Source organism: Pelophylax lessonae (assembly GCF_965119305.1).
Source record: "Pelophylax lessonae genome assembly, chromosome: 1".
NCBI lineage: Eukaryota > Metazoa > Chordata > Amphibia > Anura > Ranidae > Pelophylax > Pelophylax lessonae.
Genome location: NC_138768.1, coordinates 392575194 through 392590611, shown reverse-complemented (window position 1 = coordinate 392590611; position 15418 = coordinate 392575194). Strand labels below are relative to the sequence as shown.

Sequence of the window (15418 nt, the reverse complement as noted above, 5' to 3'; positions counted from 1 at the left end):
CTGGCGGCCAAGGAGGTGGCCGAGATTCTGGTATGGGTGGAACACAATGTTCCAGCTCTTTCCTCAGTCCACACCCTGGGTGTGGAGAATTGGCAAGCGGATTACCTGAGTCGTCAGGTGTTGGCTCAGGGGGAGTGGTCCCTGCATCCGGAGGTGTCATCTCCTGTGTGTCCAGTGGGGGACCTCAGACGTGGATCTGTTTGCATCTCTCCTCAACAGGAAAGTTCAGAGGTTTGTTGCCAGGTCACAGGATCCTCTGGCCGACGCCTCAGGCACTCTGGTGGCTCCTTAGGGTTAGTATCGCCTAGTCTATGCCTTCCCTCTTTCTCCTGCCAAGGTTTCTTCACAGGTTGGCAATGGAAGGCATTCCGGTCGTTCTGGTGGCACCAGACTGGCCTTGGTGGTCTTGGTACGCAGAGCTAGTAAAAATGGTCGCGGATCCTCATGGTGTCTTCCTTTGCGGGAAGATCTACTATCTCAAGGACCGATCTTCCATCCTGCTTTAGCCTCGGTTCACATTTATGCGAGTGCGGGAAGGCTGCGAATCCGCAGCCTGTTCCCGCATCGCACGCGCACCCCCGGCAGTTCACACTGCCTTATGCGATACGCTGGGGGTGTCAATGTAATGTTAACGACACCCCCAGTTTGATCGCATATCGCAGTGCGATCGTGCAGTTCGCACAGGATCAGATCGCACAAGTGTGAACCGCTGTGCGATCCGATCCTGATGCGGCTAGAAAAAAGGGTCCCTGTGCGTGTTTGGAGCGGCTGCGGTGCGAATTTAGCCATACAAACTGTATGGCTAAACTCGCACCGCACAGCCGATCGCATGTAATGTCGGAGCAGTGCGCTCCGACATTACATGCGAACCCCGCACACGCACAAGTGTGAACCGGGGCTTACGGTCGCTGGCTTTAACTTCTTGGCTGTTGAAAGCAAGGTGTTGAGGGATAGAGGTCTTTCTGATTTGGTGATTCCTACCCTTTTGAAGGCCAGGAAGTTAACATCCATGAAGATCTATCATCGTACGTGGAAATCGTACATTTCTTGGTGTGAATCGCTGTAGCTGCACCCTCGATTGTTTTCTATAGCTAGGGTTTTGGCTTTTTTACAAAAAGGGGTTGAGCAGCGCTTGGCATTGGGTACTATCAAGAGCCAGGTTTTGGCCTTTGCTATTTACTTCGAACATCCGTTGGCTACTCATAGTTTTATTCGCACCTTCGTTCAGGGGGGGGGGGGGGGGGGCGTCATCTGGCCCCTCCGAGGAGATTCCCGTTACCGCCTTGGGATCTTAATCCGGTTTGGTCTGTTCTTCAAAAGCCTCCCTTTGAGAAAATTAGGGAGATTTCTCTGCTTTTTGTCGCAGAAGTTTGCCTTCCTAGTGGCTATCACTTCTGCCCGCAGAGTCTGAGTAGGCAATGCTGTCCTGTTGTTCACCTTATTTGGTGGTCCACAGGGATACAGTGGTCCTCCAACCTAATCTGTCCTTTCTTCCTAAGGTTGTGTCGGATTTTCACCTGAATGAAGATATTGTGTTGCCTTCCTTGTGTCCGGAGTCAAAAATAACACAAAGAAGTTGCCTTGCACTCTCTGGATGTAGTTTAGGCGATAAAGGGTTTATCTGACGGTTACTGAGTCCTTCTGGAATTCGGACTCTTTGTTCTTCCGGATGGTCCTCGCAAAGGTTTGGCTGCGTCCGCTGCGACCAGTTTGAGATGGATCAGGCAGATGGTTGTTCAGGCTTATTCGATGAAGGGTCAGGTTCCTCCTTTCCCTGTGAAGGTGCATTCTACTAGAGCAGAAAATGTGAATAAACTGCGCTAACTTAAAAGTAAAACACAATATAAAGGTGCTAACACTCCAACCGACAGTGATGGTGATCAAAATATTAAGAAAAATAGTGCAGCACTAAAAATGTGTGAGTAAAACGTGAACAATCAAACCAAAATGCAAAAAGTCCAGAATGTCCATAAAGTGTAAACTGTGACTTGAAAAAGGTGTTGACTCCAGCATGTGAAATAGCTGCAACAAACGATAAATCCCACACCAAAGGAATAAAGGAATCAAGATGTGCTCACCAGATGGTATGGACCCAAAGTACTGTACAGCAAATGGGTCATACGCGCTGTATGTAGATGTCCTCGGTACGGAATAGGCAGGAACCTCAGCAGCGTCTCTGGATCACAGTTGGTGATGAATATCTTCCAAACCGGTCCGCACGGGAATGCTAGGAGTCCCCACTCATGGGATTGTGGAGAGGGATAAACCAAAAGGACACCATAGCATAATACCATATGGGCAATTTATTGGAAGATAAAGGAATACACTTACAATTTCACAGGTGGTAAGAAGCATTCAGAAAAGATAGACACTCATGATACTCCCAACACGTTTCCTTAAAAATAATATCCTCAAAGTTGTTCAGGCTTATTCAATCTTTTTTTTTTTTTTTTGTTTGTTTTTATTATTACATTTTTTCGACAATACATAGAATCATGAAAGGAAAAAAAAAATCAGAAAAAGAAACAACAAATGACAAGTAAAAATAGGTTTATACCTCTATACATCTGTGTCAAATACCAGCTTTACTGCGCCTTAATAATTCCTAAACCAGGGGGGAAAGAGGAAAAAAGGAAGAGTAAAAAAAAAAGGGTGTTCAGGCTTATTCGATCAAGGGTCAGGTTCCTCCTTTCCCTGTGAAGGCGCATTCTACTAGAGCGCTGAGTGCCTCTTGGCTTTTCACTATCGGGCCTCTGTTGTACAAGTTTGTAAGGCAGCGACTTGTGCACACCTTTACCAAATTTTACAAGGTGGATTTGTTGGCTTCGAAGAGAATGTTTGTTTATTTGTACTTCTCTTCGGGGTTTTTTATTTGGGTGAGCTCCTGTTGTTTGGTTGAGCTCAATGTTGCCCGGTTGGATACGTTTAACCAGTGGTGGGATTCAAAAATTTTAGTAACCAGTTCCGACTTTCCCAGCAGAATGACCAGCGTGCCCCCTTTCAATGCACAGTGACCAGCGTTCCCCCTTTCAATGCACAGTGACCAGCGTTCCCCCTTTCAATGCACAGTGACCAGCGTGCCCCCTTTCAATGCACAGTGACCAGCGTTCCCCCTTTCAATGCACAGTGACCAGCGTTCCCCCTTTCAATGCACATTGACCAGCGTGCCCCCTTTCAATGCACATTGACCAGCGTGCCCCCTTTCAATGCACATTGACCAGCGTGCCCCCTTTCAATGCACATTGACCAGCGTGCCCCCTTTCAATGCACATTGACCAGCGTGCCCCCTTTCAATGCACATTGACCAGCGTGCCCCCTTTCAATGCACATTGACCAGCGTGCCCCCTTTCAATGCACATTGACCAGCGTGCCCCCTTTCAATGCACATTGACCAGCGTGCCCCCTTTCAATGCACATTGACCAGCGTGCCCCCTTTCAATGCCCATTGACCAGCGTGCCCCCTTTCAATGCCCAGTGACCAGCGTGCCCCCTTTCAATGCACAGTGACCAGCGTGCCCCCTTTCAATGCACAGTGACCAGCGTACATGCCCCCTTTCAATGCACAGTGACCAGCGTACATGCCCCCTTTAATGCAGAGAGACCAGCGTGCCCCCCTTTCAATGCACATTGACCAGCGTGCCCCCTTTCAATGCACAGTGACCAGCGTGCCCCCTTTCAATGCACAGTGACCAGTGTACATGCCCCCTTTAATGCACAGTGACCAGCGTGCCCCCCTTTCAATGCAGAGAGACCAGCGTGCCCCCTTTCAATGCACAGTGACCAGCATGCCCCCTTTCAATGCACAGTGACCAGCGCTGCGTGCCCCCCTTTCAATGCACAGTGACCAGCGCTGCGTGCCCCCCTTTCAATGCACAGTGACCAGCGTGCCCCCCTTTCAATGCAGAGAGACCAGCGTGCCCCCCTTTCAATGCACAGTGACCACAGCATTGCCCCCAATGATTGCAGAGTGCCAGCCACAGCATTGCCCCCAATGATTGCAGAGTGCCAGCCACAGCATTGCCCCCAATGATTGCAGAGTGCCAGCCACAGCATTGCCCCCAATGATTGCAGAGTGCCAGCCACAGCATTGCCCCCAATGATTGCAGAGTGCCAGCCACAGCATTGCCCCCAATGATTGCAGAGTGCCAGCCACAGCATTGCCCCCAATGATTGCAGAGTGCCAGCCACAGCATTGCCCCCAATGATTGCAGAGTGCCAGCCACAGCATTGCCCCCAATGATTGCAGAGTGCCAGCCACAGCATTGCCCCCAATGATTGCAGAGTGCCAGCCACAGCATTGCCCCCAATGATTGCAGAGTGCCAGCCACAACATTGCCCCCAATTGCAGAGTGCCAGCCACAACATTGCCCCCAATTGCAGAGTGCCAGCCACAACATTGCCCCCAATTGCAGAGTGCCAGCCACAACATTGCCCCCAATTGCATAGTGCCAGCCACAACATTGCCCCCAATTGCATAGTGCCAGCCACAGCATTGCCCCCAATTGCAGAGTGCCAGCCACAGCATTGCCCCCAATTGCAGAGTGCCAGCCACAGCATTGCCCCCAATTGCAGAGTGCCAGCCACAGCATTGCCCCCAATTGCAGAGTGCCAGCCACAGCATTGCCCCCAATTGCATAGCGCCAGCCACAACATTGCCCCCAATTGCATAGCGCCAGCCACAACATTGCCCCCAATTGCAGAGCGCCAGCCACAACATTGCCCCCAATTGCAGAGTGCCAGCGATTCCCCCCCCCCCCGCGAGACCCATGCACTTACCTCACGGACGGTCTCGCAGTCGTCTCCCCGCGTCTCCGAGTCCTCCCGCGGAGCCTCCTTCTCGTCCAACGGCACGGTGTTTGCCTTTCGGCCAATCAAGAAGCGGGAGGACCCGCTCCCTGATTGGCCAGGAGGAGGATCATGTGACAATAACGAATTCTCATTCGCTATTGTCACAGAATGGGCGGGCCGTGGCGCCACGTCTGCCCGAGCGCGGTACATTCAATTGTCCTGCACGTCCTCAGACGCGCAGAGGGATTCAGCCGGTTCTGCGAACTTGCAGAAAGTTAGCAACCGGTTCTATGGAACCGGTGCGAACCGGCTGAATCCCACCACTGCGTTTAACCCTTGGAGTTGATGTTACTGTCTGGTTGCATTTTCCCACCCCTCATGCCTATACTGCTTTGGGACGTCCCACTCAGCTCATGAAGATGAGGCTGCGTCTGTCGATGTAGAAAATAAGATTTTTGTAAGATCTTACCGTAAATTCCTTTTCTTTGATGTCCATTGACCCGTCCCTCTGTTTTGGGATTGGTTCTGTTGTCTTCACTGCTTTTAAACTAAACTGATGTGCTGGGTTGTGCAGTGGGGGTTTATGCCTGGAGGGACAGCCCCCTGGGTGTGTGTATTCAGATTTTCCTGCCTAGACTACTGATGGGAGAAGCATAACCCACTCTGTTAATGGCGATGAGGCTGCGTCTGTCAATGGACATCAGAGAAAAAAATGTTACTGTAAGATCTTACAAAAATCTTATTTTTGTAAGAACTTACCGTAAAATCCTTTTTCTCTGAAGCTCAAGCTCATCGACAGACTCAGCACCTGCCCCTCTACTTTCTCTATCGCTCATTGACAGACGTAGTCTTCTTGATTCTCAAGAGCTGGGTTATGTTGTCTCCGCAGGAGTAGGACTAGGCAGAAAGACAAAACGTTCTGGCTCCACCTTAGGGGCAGTCCCTGAGGGTATATCCTCCCTCTCTCTGCTACAGGGAATCAGTTTTTTTCTGTCTAGTCAGGAGTAAGGACCTAAGTTCCTTGCTGGGATCTTTTGGTCCTGGCAAGACTTTTTTCTTTAGAAAAAGACATTTTTTAGGTAGTTTTTCTCCAGTGTTTTTCCTGTGAGATCTTCAAGCAAAAATGCCGGACTGGGCGACACTAGTGGTCACCCCAGCCGGCCTACGAGCGCGCGCAGACCATGGCATTGCGGCAGACCAGAGCTCCGCGCTGGGTCGGCCGCGACGGAGTCCCAGTGGAGGGACTGACCTTGCGAGTTAAAAGTCTCGCTTGGACGCCAGGAACCAGAGAGTCGAGGCGTCCGGAGTGGTCCACAACCCCCCACCCCGGTGGAGAGGGTATTGTGAAGAGAGGGTGCCTGTCGGTTCGGTATGGTGAGTAAACGTTCCCTTTTTTTTTTTTTTCTTTCCTCGTTATGAGGCAGTATGAATTATGGGCCCCTCCATATATGGTCAGTATATATCTGATACTTATAAGTCCCCCTTGTAATACAGCATGTGTTTGTGGGAAGTGGACTTGGTTTGAGAGCTAACACTCTACCCAGCAGACTGTAACATTACAGCAGACATAGGAGGTATAATCCTACCTTATTTGTAGTGTATCTCCTGTAGATCCATATATCGCCTCTTAGCAGAGATGCAGGTGGATGTGCTGGGAAAACGATTTTGGCGGTCCGCCGCCATTTTGCCGTAGACCAAGTGCATGTATGTCCTCAGGTCACGCTGGCCGCCATGTTTTTGGAGTCTTATGTCTCTTCTATGGGGGCGGCCATGTTTCGTGAGCCCAGCTACCTCGTGGAGAGCTGGGAACGCCGGAAGGCGTACACAGGGGGCGGAGCCACGTCCTTCTACCCGGGAAAAAGCAACAGCTCCTTCCAGTCTGTAAAAGACAGACGCTGACTGCAGTTGGTTGGAAACTTCACTGCATCGGTTGGTGAGCCTTGGGGGTCCCTCTCTCTCTCTCTCTGTGGGATCGAGAAGCAGGTACTCTGAGGGGCGCTATTGCGCTAGGGGGAGACACACACAAAAAAAAAAAAAAAGGAAAAAGTTTTTTTGTTTTTGCTGGCAAAGGTGTCCTGAATTAACATGGACCCTGCCACTCATGTATCTCCTCCGGATCCCCTCGAGGGGTCTGCAGGATCCTCCAGCACCCCACTGACAATTGAATCATTGTCAGCTATTATGGAAACTTTTGTGTCCCGGGTGGAAGTGGCTTGTCAGGGACAGGGCGCAAGAAAGCGACCCCCGCCTAACCCCTTATCTGAAACCTCGGATTCAGACTCTGAGCCTATTTCTGCAGTTGCAGGTACTTCATCTGGGATTGGTGTCTCGGGTCCTGTCTGTTCAGACAGCGAGGAGGATGTTTCGGCATCAGCCATAGCCCGAGAGGAAGCGTTGGTAAACGCACTCATTGTATCTGTTCAAGAAACCTTAAGATTACAGAGTATTCCATCGGAAATAGCTGAAACTGAAATCCCTTTTGGGACTAAAAAACGCATCAAAGTGGCGAAGGTTTTTCCATTGCCCAAATGTTTTGGCAATCCAATCCAAGAAGAGTGGCGTCTGCCAAAACGCACTTTTACTATTTCTAAACGCATTAACAGGCGTTATCCATTTGAGGAAACCCTCATTAAGAAATGGACAGAACCACCTGTGGTGGATTCACCAATTGCTAGATTGAATAAAGCCACGGTTATTCCTCTAGAAGACGCTCCGTCTTTTAAAGATCCAGTGGATCGCAAGATAGAAGCTATGTCTCGCACCATGTTTTCCTTGATTAGATCAGCTTTCAGACCTATAATAGCTATTGGTCTGGTTTCGCAGGCTGTAACTGAATGGACCAAGTGGTTACGCCGGGACTTAGAAGAGGTCCCTCAGGCGGTATCAGATTTGTTGGAACAAATGATACAGGGGTTACAGTTTGTGTGTGATGCGGCGTTAGACGCCACTCCATTATTGGTGCGAGCATCAGTCTCAGCAGTGGTTCTCAGGCGTACACTGTGGCTAAAAGGTTGGTTAGCCGACCAAGGTTCCAAAAAAGCATTGGCTAATATCCCCTTTTTAGGAGAGCGTCTATTCGGAGCCAACTTAGATGAGATCATTAAGGATCTCACGGGTGGAAAGAGCACCTTTTTACCGCAAAATTTTAAAGGTAAAGGAACTCGTCAAAGACGAGGGCCTTCTTTTTCTGCTCACAAGAGGTTTTTTCGTCCCGCGGGTGAAAAAATTAAGTCCTCCAAAGCTCCTGCAGGAGGCGTCAGGGGTCGTTGGTCGGGCAAGCAAAAGCCCGCCCCCTCCAGACCTGAAGATAAACCGTCCAAAGCCTGAAGGTGCGCCCCCACCCATAACTGGGGTGGGGGGACGTCTTCGCCGGTTCCCGGATCCATGGCTTTCCAGAATCCCGGACAAATGGGTTTGCGAAGTCATAAGGTCAGGGTACAAGATTGAGTTTCGATCTCTCCCACCGGCGCGATTCTTCCCTTCCAATATCCGACTATCCCCGGATCGTTTAGAAGATCTGCGGAGAGCAGTCACAGATTTACTACAACAAGGAGTGGTAGTCCACGTTCCTTGGACAGAACGGTTTCAAGGGTTTTATTCAAACCTATTTACAATACCCAGGAAAGAGGGCAAAGTGCGTCCAATTCTGGACTTAAGGGCACTCAATTCTTTTGTCAACATAAGAAGATTCAGAATGGAGTCCATTCGCACAGTAGCAGCCTTCCTGCATCCAGGGGATGTCCTAGCGTCCATAGACATCAAGGACGCATATCTTCACATTCCCATTTTCGCAGGGCATCAGCGGTTTCTACGCTTTTCCGTAGAAGAGAACCACTATCAGTTTGTGGCGTTACCTTTCGGTCTCGCCACGGCTCCGCGGGTCTTCACGAAGGTGTTGGCCCCAAGGTTGGCATTTCTGCGCCAAAGAGGCATATCGATCCTTGGTTACCTAGACGATCTTCTGCTTCATGCAGAGTCTCCTCAGACCTTGCTACAAAACATAGAAATTACTATGATTTCTTTACAGGAATTCGGGTGGCTGGTGAACCAGCAAAAGTCATTTCTGGTTCCCACCCAGAGGCTCGAATATCTGGGTCTAATTCTAGACACAGTCAGGACAAGAGTTTTTCTTCCGGTAGGGAAACTCCGAAAGATTCAATCAGCAGTCCAGTTGTTACTGTCCAACAGCTGGTCTTCCCTTCGGACTTGCATGAGGGTTCTGGGGTTGATGGTGGCTTCGTTCGAAGCAGTCCCATTTGCCCAGTCCCATACCCGAATTCTTCAGCAAGAGATTCTTCTCAGATGGAATCGGAATCCGGAATCCCTGGACAATCAGATCCGATTGAGCAAACAGACCAGAGAGTCTCTGGTCTGGTGGCTTCGGTCTCCGATGCTCAGCCAGGGAAAGTCATTTCTGCCAATATATTGGACGATAGTGACCACGGATGCCAGTCTATCCGGATGGGGAGGAATTCTCGGTCAGTTATCTGTCCAGGGACTTTGGTCCCCGGAAGAATCCAGGTTACCGATAAATGTATTGGAACTGAGAGCGATCAGACTTTGTCTGATTCACTGGACCGAGCAGCTCCAGGGCAGCCCGGTTCGGATCCAGTCGGACAATGCCACGGCCGTGGCTTATGTCAATCACCAGGGGGGCACCAAGAGTGTCCGAGCGGCCAAAGAAGTGGCTTGCATTCTTCGCTGGGCGGAACGATTTGTTCCAGCAATCTCTGCGGTGTTCATTCCGGGGGTGGAGAATTGGCAGGCAGATTATCTCAGCTGTCAGACTCTGGATCAGGGTGAATGGTCCCTCCATCCAGACGTTTTCCACCAGTTGTGCCTACGGTGGGGCACCCCGGATGTGGATCTGTTGGCATCACGATTCAACAGGAAAGTTCAGAGATTCGTGGCTCGCTCCCGCGATCCTCTAGCAGAAACCGCAGACGCACTGATCGCCCCGTGGGGGCAATACCAGCTAATGTATGACCTTCCCTCCTCTCGCGTTACTGCCAAGACTTCTTCGCAGGATAGAGGAGGAAGGAATTCCAGTAATTCTGGTAGCTCCGGACTGGCCTCGTCGAGCTTGGTACGCCGACGTGGTCAGACTGGTGGCGGACGTCCCGTGGAGACTTCCTCTTAGGGAGGACCTACTGTCTCAGGGACCGATCTTCCATCCTGCTTTACGATCGCTGGCTTTAACGGCCTGGCTATTGAGACCCAGGTGCTGAAGGACAAAGGTTTGTCAGCTTCAGTTATTCCTACTCTAGTTGAAGCAAGGAAAGCGACTTCCAGAAAGATTTATCATCGCACATGGAAGTCCTACATTGCATGGTGTGAACCTTTGGGGTTCCGTCCTCGGTCTTATTCGATTAGTCGAATATTAGCTTTTCTGCAACAAGGGGTTGAGCAGAAACTGGCCTTGAGTACTATCAAGGGTCAGGTCTCAGCATTAGCTATCTTCTTTCAGAAGCCTTTGGCTACTCATTCCTTGGTGCGGAATTTCATCCAGGGGGTGCGACATCTGGCTCCGCCAGTGCACGCGCCGTTACCCCCCTGGGATCTTAATTTAGTGTTGTCGGTTCTTCAGAAACCTCCCTTTGAAGATATTAGGGAGATTCCTCTACCTACGTTGTCCCAGAAGGTGGCCTTCTTGGTGGCTATTACTTCTGCACGCAAGGTGTCAGAACTGGCCGAATTATCTTGTCGTTCACCATATCTGGTGGTTCATAGAGATAAGGTGGTTCTTCGTCCGAATCCATCCTTCCTACCAAAAGTGGTTTCAGAATTTCATCTGAATGAAGAAATTGTGTTACCTTCCCTGTGTCCTAAGCCCAGTCATCCTCGGGAGTTTGCTTTACACTCCTTGGATGTGGTCCGGGCGATCAGGGTATACTTGAAAACGACAGACTCGTTTCGCAAGACGGATTCACTTTTTGTGATCCCGGATGGACCCAAAAAGGGGTTGCCTGCATCTGCCGCGACCATTTCCAAATGGATCAGACAGACGGTAGTACAGGCTTATTCTATTAAGGGTCGGGAGCCCCCGTTCCCTGTTAAGGCGCACTCCACTCGGGCGCTTAGTGCGTCATGGGCCTTTCGCCATCAGGCGTCAGTGGTCCAGGTGTGCAAGGCGGCTACCTGGTCGTCTGTGCATACCTTTTACAAAACATTATAAAGTTGATGTAATGGCATCGTCTGATGCCTCGTTTGGCCGCAAGGTTTTGCAGGCCGCAATTTGAGGAGACCAGTGGTCTACCTCGAGGGTTTTTTCCGTTGGAAATTTTTATGAGTCTCATTCTTTGTTTATAATGAGCCTTTAAAAACTTCTAGTTTGGCACCGGTTGGGCCTTCTAGATTGGATTTGATTTTGTCAATCCCACCCCTCATTTGTGGCACTGCTTCTGGATGTCCCAGCTCTTGAGAATCAAGAAGACTACGTCTGTCAATGAGCGATAGAGAAAAATGGATTTTTGTAAGATCTTACCGTAAAATCCTTTTCTCTTAAGCTCATTGACAGACGTAGTACCCGCCCCTCTATCATTGAGTTGGGTTGGGTTAAATTCTCTGTTACTGCTTTAGAACAGAACTGATTTCCCTGTAGCAGAGAGAGGGAGGATATTCCCTCAGGGACTGCCCCTAAGGTGGAGCCAGAACGTTTTGTCTTTCTGCCTAGTCCTACTCCTGCGGAGACAACATAACCCAGCTCTTGAGAATCAAGAAGACTACGTCTGTCAATGAGCTTAAGAGAAAAGGATTTTACGGTAAGATCTTACAAAAATCCATTTTTTTGAGTTATGAGGTGTTTTTCTGTCACTGCTTGCAACACAACTGTTTGAGTATAACAGAGCCTGAGGGGTTATGCCTGCTGGGACGGCCTCTATAGGACAAGTTTTTTCCACCAGTGCCTATCCCTAGTGGAAGGAGCATAACCCTATAGTCTATGACTAAGCAGTGCTGCGTCTGTCAAACTTCAGAGAAAAGGCATTTACGGTAAGTTTATATTTTTATATAATATATATATATATATATATATATATATATATATATATATATAGTGTGTGTGTGTGACCTATAATATGTGCAATTCAATTAGAAATAGACTGAAATCTTTAAAGGAGAAATATAAAATGACTTACAATGTTGATGCACACCATTTAACTTTGTTGAAGCACCTTTTTGATTTTATTACGACATTTTCTTTTTGGGGGTAGGAGTCAACATGGCACATCTTGCCTTGGGAACTTTTGTCTACTCGTTCATGCAAAAGTGTTCCAAATCGGTACAAAATACCACCATCAGCATTAATGAGCTATTATCAAATACGTTCGTTTTTACAGAAGAACAATCTCACTTTATATCTTAAATTACCAACTATGTATAAATTGTATCAAGAACCAATGACTACCTCTAATGGTATTTCAATTATCTACGATATATTGAATAAACATAATATTTACTCTAAATCCACTACTGTTTTGAAATGGGAGAGAATATTGGGGAAAGTTTTTCCCGAAATAAGCTGGTTGAAAGCCTTTGATATTACATACATCTCATCCAAATGTATCAACCATTGGGAGTTATACCAAAAAATCTTGCATTTTTGGTATTTAACCCCTATGAAATTGTCGAGATTCTATTCCTCAACATCAGCATTATGTTGGAGAGAATGCGGTGAGCAAGGATCGTTATTTCATATAATTTGGGACTGCAGATCGTTTAGAGCATTTTGGTACAGAATATTCTCCCTGGTATCAGAACTGGTGGGAAAAATATAGTCCCAAACTCTGAAATGGCGATCCTTCACTTAAATATATACGAGATTCCCCTGGAGTTCCGAGTAGTAGTTATGCATCTCTTATTAGCGGCAAAGCTTTTAATCACTAGAAGATGGAACTCTCAGGAGGTACCAACTCCATCCGACGCGGTTGAATTATTAAATCAACAATGTCAGATGGAAAAAATTGTGGCTACCTTAAGTGCAACAAAGAAAATGTTTGAAGTTAGTTGGAAATCATGGTTAAATAATAGAAGATGCATAGTAACATTGGAATAGGATTAAAGCAGCCGGGATAATATAAATATCGTTAGGCAGTTTTAGACTTTCTTTACCTCCCTCCATAAAAATTAATGTTAAATGAGAGAGATTTGAAATAACGGTATTCTAAATATGGTAACCCCCTTAGTGGGGGTCAAAACTATACTGGAAGGAAGGGGAGGAGTGGTTGTTTGTTTTTTTTTTTTTTCTCTTCCTTTTCCTCTGGTAGTATAATGTTATAACTGACAAATTTACTGCAACAATGTTGTTCTTGTTTTTGCTACTGGATTTTGTACTATTCCTTTGTGGTTTGTATATTATTTTGCTATGTGAAAAATTAAAATAAAGAGATATTGAAATTAAAAGTGTTCCAAATCTATGAGGACATCGCCTGTGCGCAGTGCTCTTCAGGTCACCCCACAGATTTTCAAGGAAGGGTGAAAGGTGAAATTCCTCTTCATTTTAGGCATCTTTTTAGCAGAAGCCTGAAGGTTTTGTGCCAAAATAGATTTTTGGAACTGTCTCCACCTTGACCAAAACCCAGATCCAGCTGAAGTACAAAGCCCCAAAGCATAATGCTGCCATCCCTAGATATCGTTTTTTGTTTCATGATGTGCTATGTTGGTTTTGCGCCAAACGTACATTTTGTAATTTATGGCCAAAAAGTTAAATCTTTTGGCAGACTTGATGTAGGTTTTTCTCAAAATATACCAGGCTTGGATGTTTTTCTTAGTAAGGAAAGGCATCCTTCTTCCTTCCCTATGTCACCACTCCTGCAGTATATCTAATTACTTGGAAATGTTTTTGAACCTTCTCCTGACTGATTCTTTCCAACAATGAGAACCCTTTGATGCTTTGTAGGCTCTTTGCAAACCATGGGTTTTGCTGTAAGATACAACGAAGTGAATTTCAGAAAAATCCTACCAGAACAGCCAAACTTTGTATGGGCTTATCTGAGTCCCTTTTGTTGATTGCAGGTGTGTATTGACTGGGATTTAACACAGGGCTTGACAAATGTGCTTTAAATCTAGGAACTAGTTTTAGTTATTTATTTATTTTAACGAACAAAGCTTACGGGTAGAACATGTAACACGTTCCCGAAGGTGAACTTATCCCTGAATCCTTTCGCTACCAGAGCAGTTTTGCATTTGTTGCACTCGTTTAAAAAAATCATTTTAAGCCTGAAGATTATATAAAACCCCCAAAACACATATAGGAGACACCTAGCAGTGATGGGGAACCTTGGCACCCCAGATGTGTTGGAACTAAATTTCCCATGATGCTCAACTACACTGCAGAGTTCATGAGCAAATTGAGCATAATGGGGAATGTAGTTCCAAAACATCTGGGGTGCCAAGGTTCGCCATCACTGCCTAGAGCATAAAATGGCGATGGTTCCAATTTTTTGTCACATGATATTACTGCAAAGGTCTAAAACAACATTTTAGTAAAAAAAAATAAATTTATATTAAGAGGGCATAAAAATGCAATAAACGCAATTTTTTGGTAAAATATAAAAGCTGAGGTTGCACAGAGAAATAGATACCCAAACTGTCGAGCCTTAAATTTGCGTGCGCCCATGAAATGGCGGCAAACTTCAGTACTTTGAATTTTCCATAGGCAATGCTTTAAAAGCCCTCTAAAGGTCATCAGTTTAGCTTTACAAAGTAGGGTCTGGTGGCTAGAAATATTTCCCTCATTCCAGCCTGGGCGGCTATATTTAACGTGTATTGCAGTCAACGTTTTCAGGCGTAGGTGCCCCGGTGCATGCATTTACGTTTGTTTGGGGGGGGGGGGGGCATTTTAAATGCTTGGGTGTAACTTTTTTTTTTTTTTTTTGCTTCTAAACAATTTTAGTGTTTTGAGATTATAGGCCACATTAAAGGTGGAAACATTTTAAAAGTAATTTAAATCTTGGTTTGATTTTTTTTTTTTTTTACATTTCTAAAACGCGATTTTTACAGGGGTGTAAAACCTTTTATGACCCACTTTGTATAGCATTTTTTTATTGCTATCGACAAAGCATATTGTACGTCGTAAGCCATAAGCCAGTAAGTATTCGTTTTGGAAACCTGTGCCTACAGCTAGATATTTAGGCTGTCATTTTTAGGCCTCATGCACACAGGACGTGCCTAAACACATTTGCAAAATGCAGCTTTAAGGAATGTTTCTCAGGCCGCTTTTCTCTTGTCAGGAAAAAAGACGTTCAGAGGAGCTGGGCAGTGTGCAATGTGGCCTTAAGGGTAGGTTTGGCATTGCTTTTGCCGGTTTTTAAGCTTGCCACACAACCTACATTCTCAAAGTACAATCTCGTTTAGGGCCCATTTACACCACTGCATTGCAGTAACGTATGTTGGCGCAGCGAAGTGGCATTTATTGTGAATTTCTGAACAACGCACCGGTATTGCAGGTCACCGCAAGACGCACAGTAATGCAGTACTACCATCAAATGAGTGGTTGGTTTACCTCAGCATTAAATGCATCACAACAAACTGCCCTGTTGTAAATGGGTCTGTAAGTTTGCCAGTTACTGTGCAATGCTTGGGTCTACTAAACAATTAATTAAATCTTTTCTTTTTTTTTTTTTTGCTTCCT

At 46.8% G+C, this 15418-nt stretch overlaps 1 protein-coding gene across 1 annotated transcript in view; it reads left to right on the top strand.

The window, feature by feature from the left end:
• PSIP1 (PC4 and SRSF1 interacting protein 1) overlaps positions 1–15418 on the top strand; it is a 346309-nt gene that overhangs the window by 202983 nt on the left and 127908 nt on the right. The window lies entirely within an intron of this gene.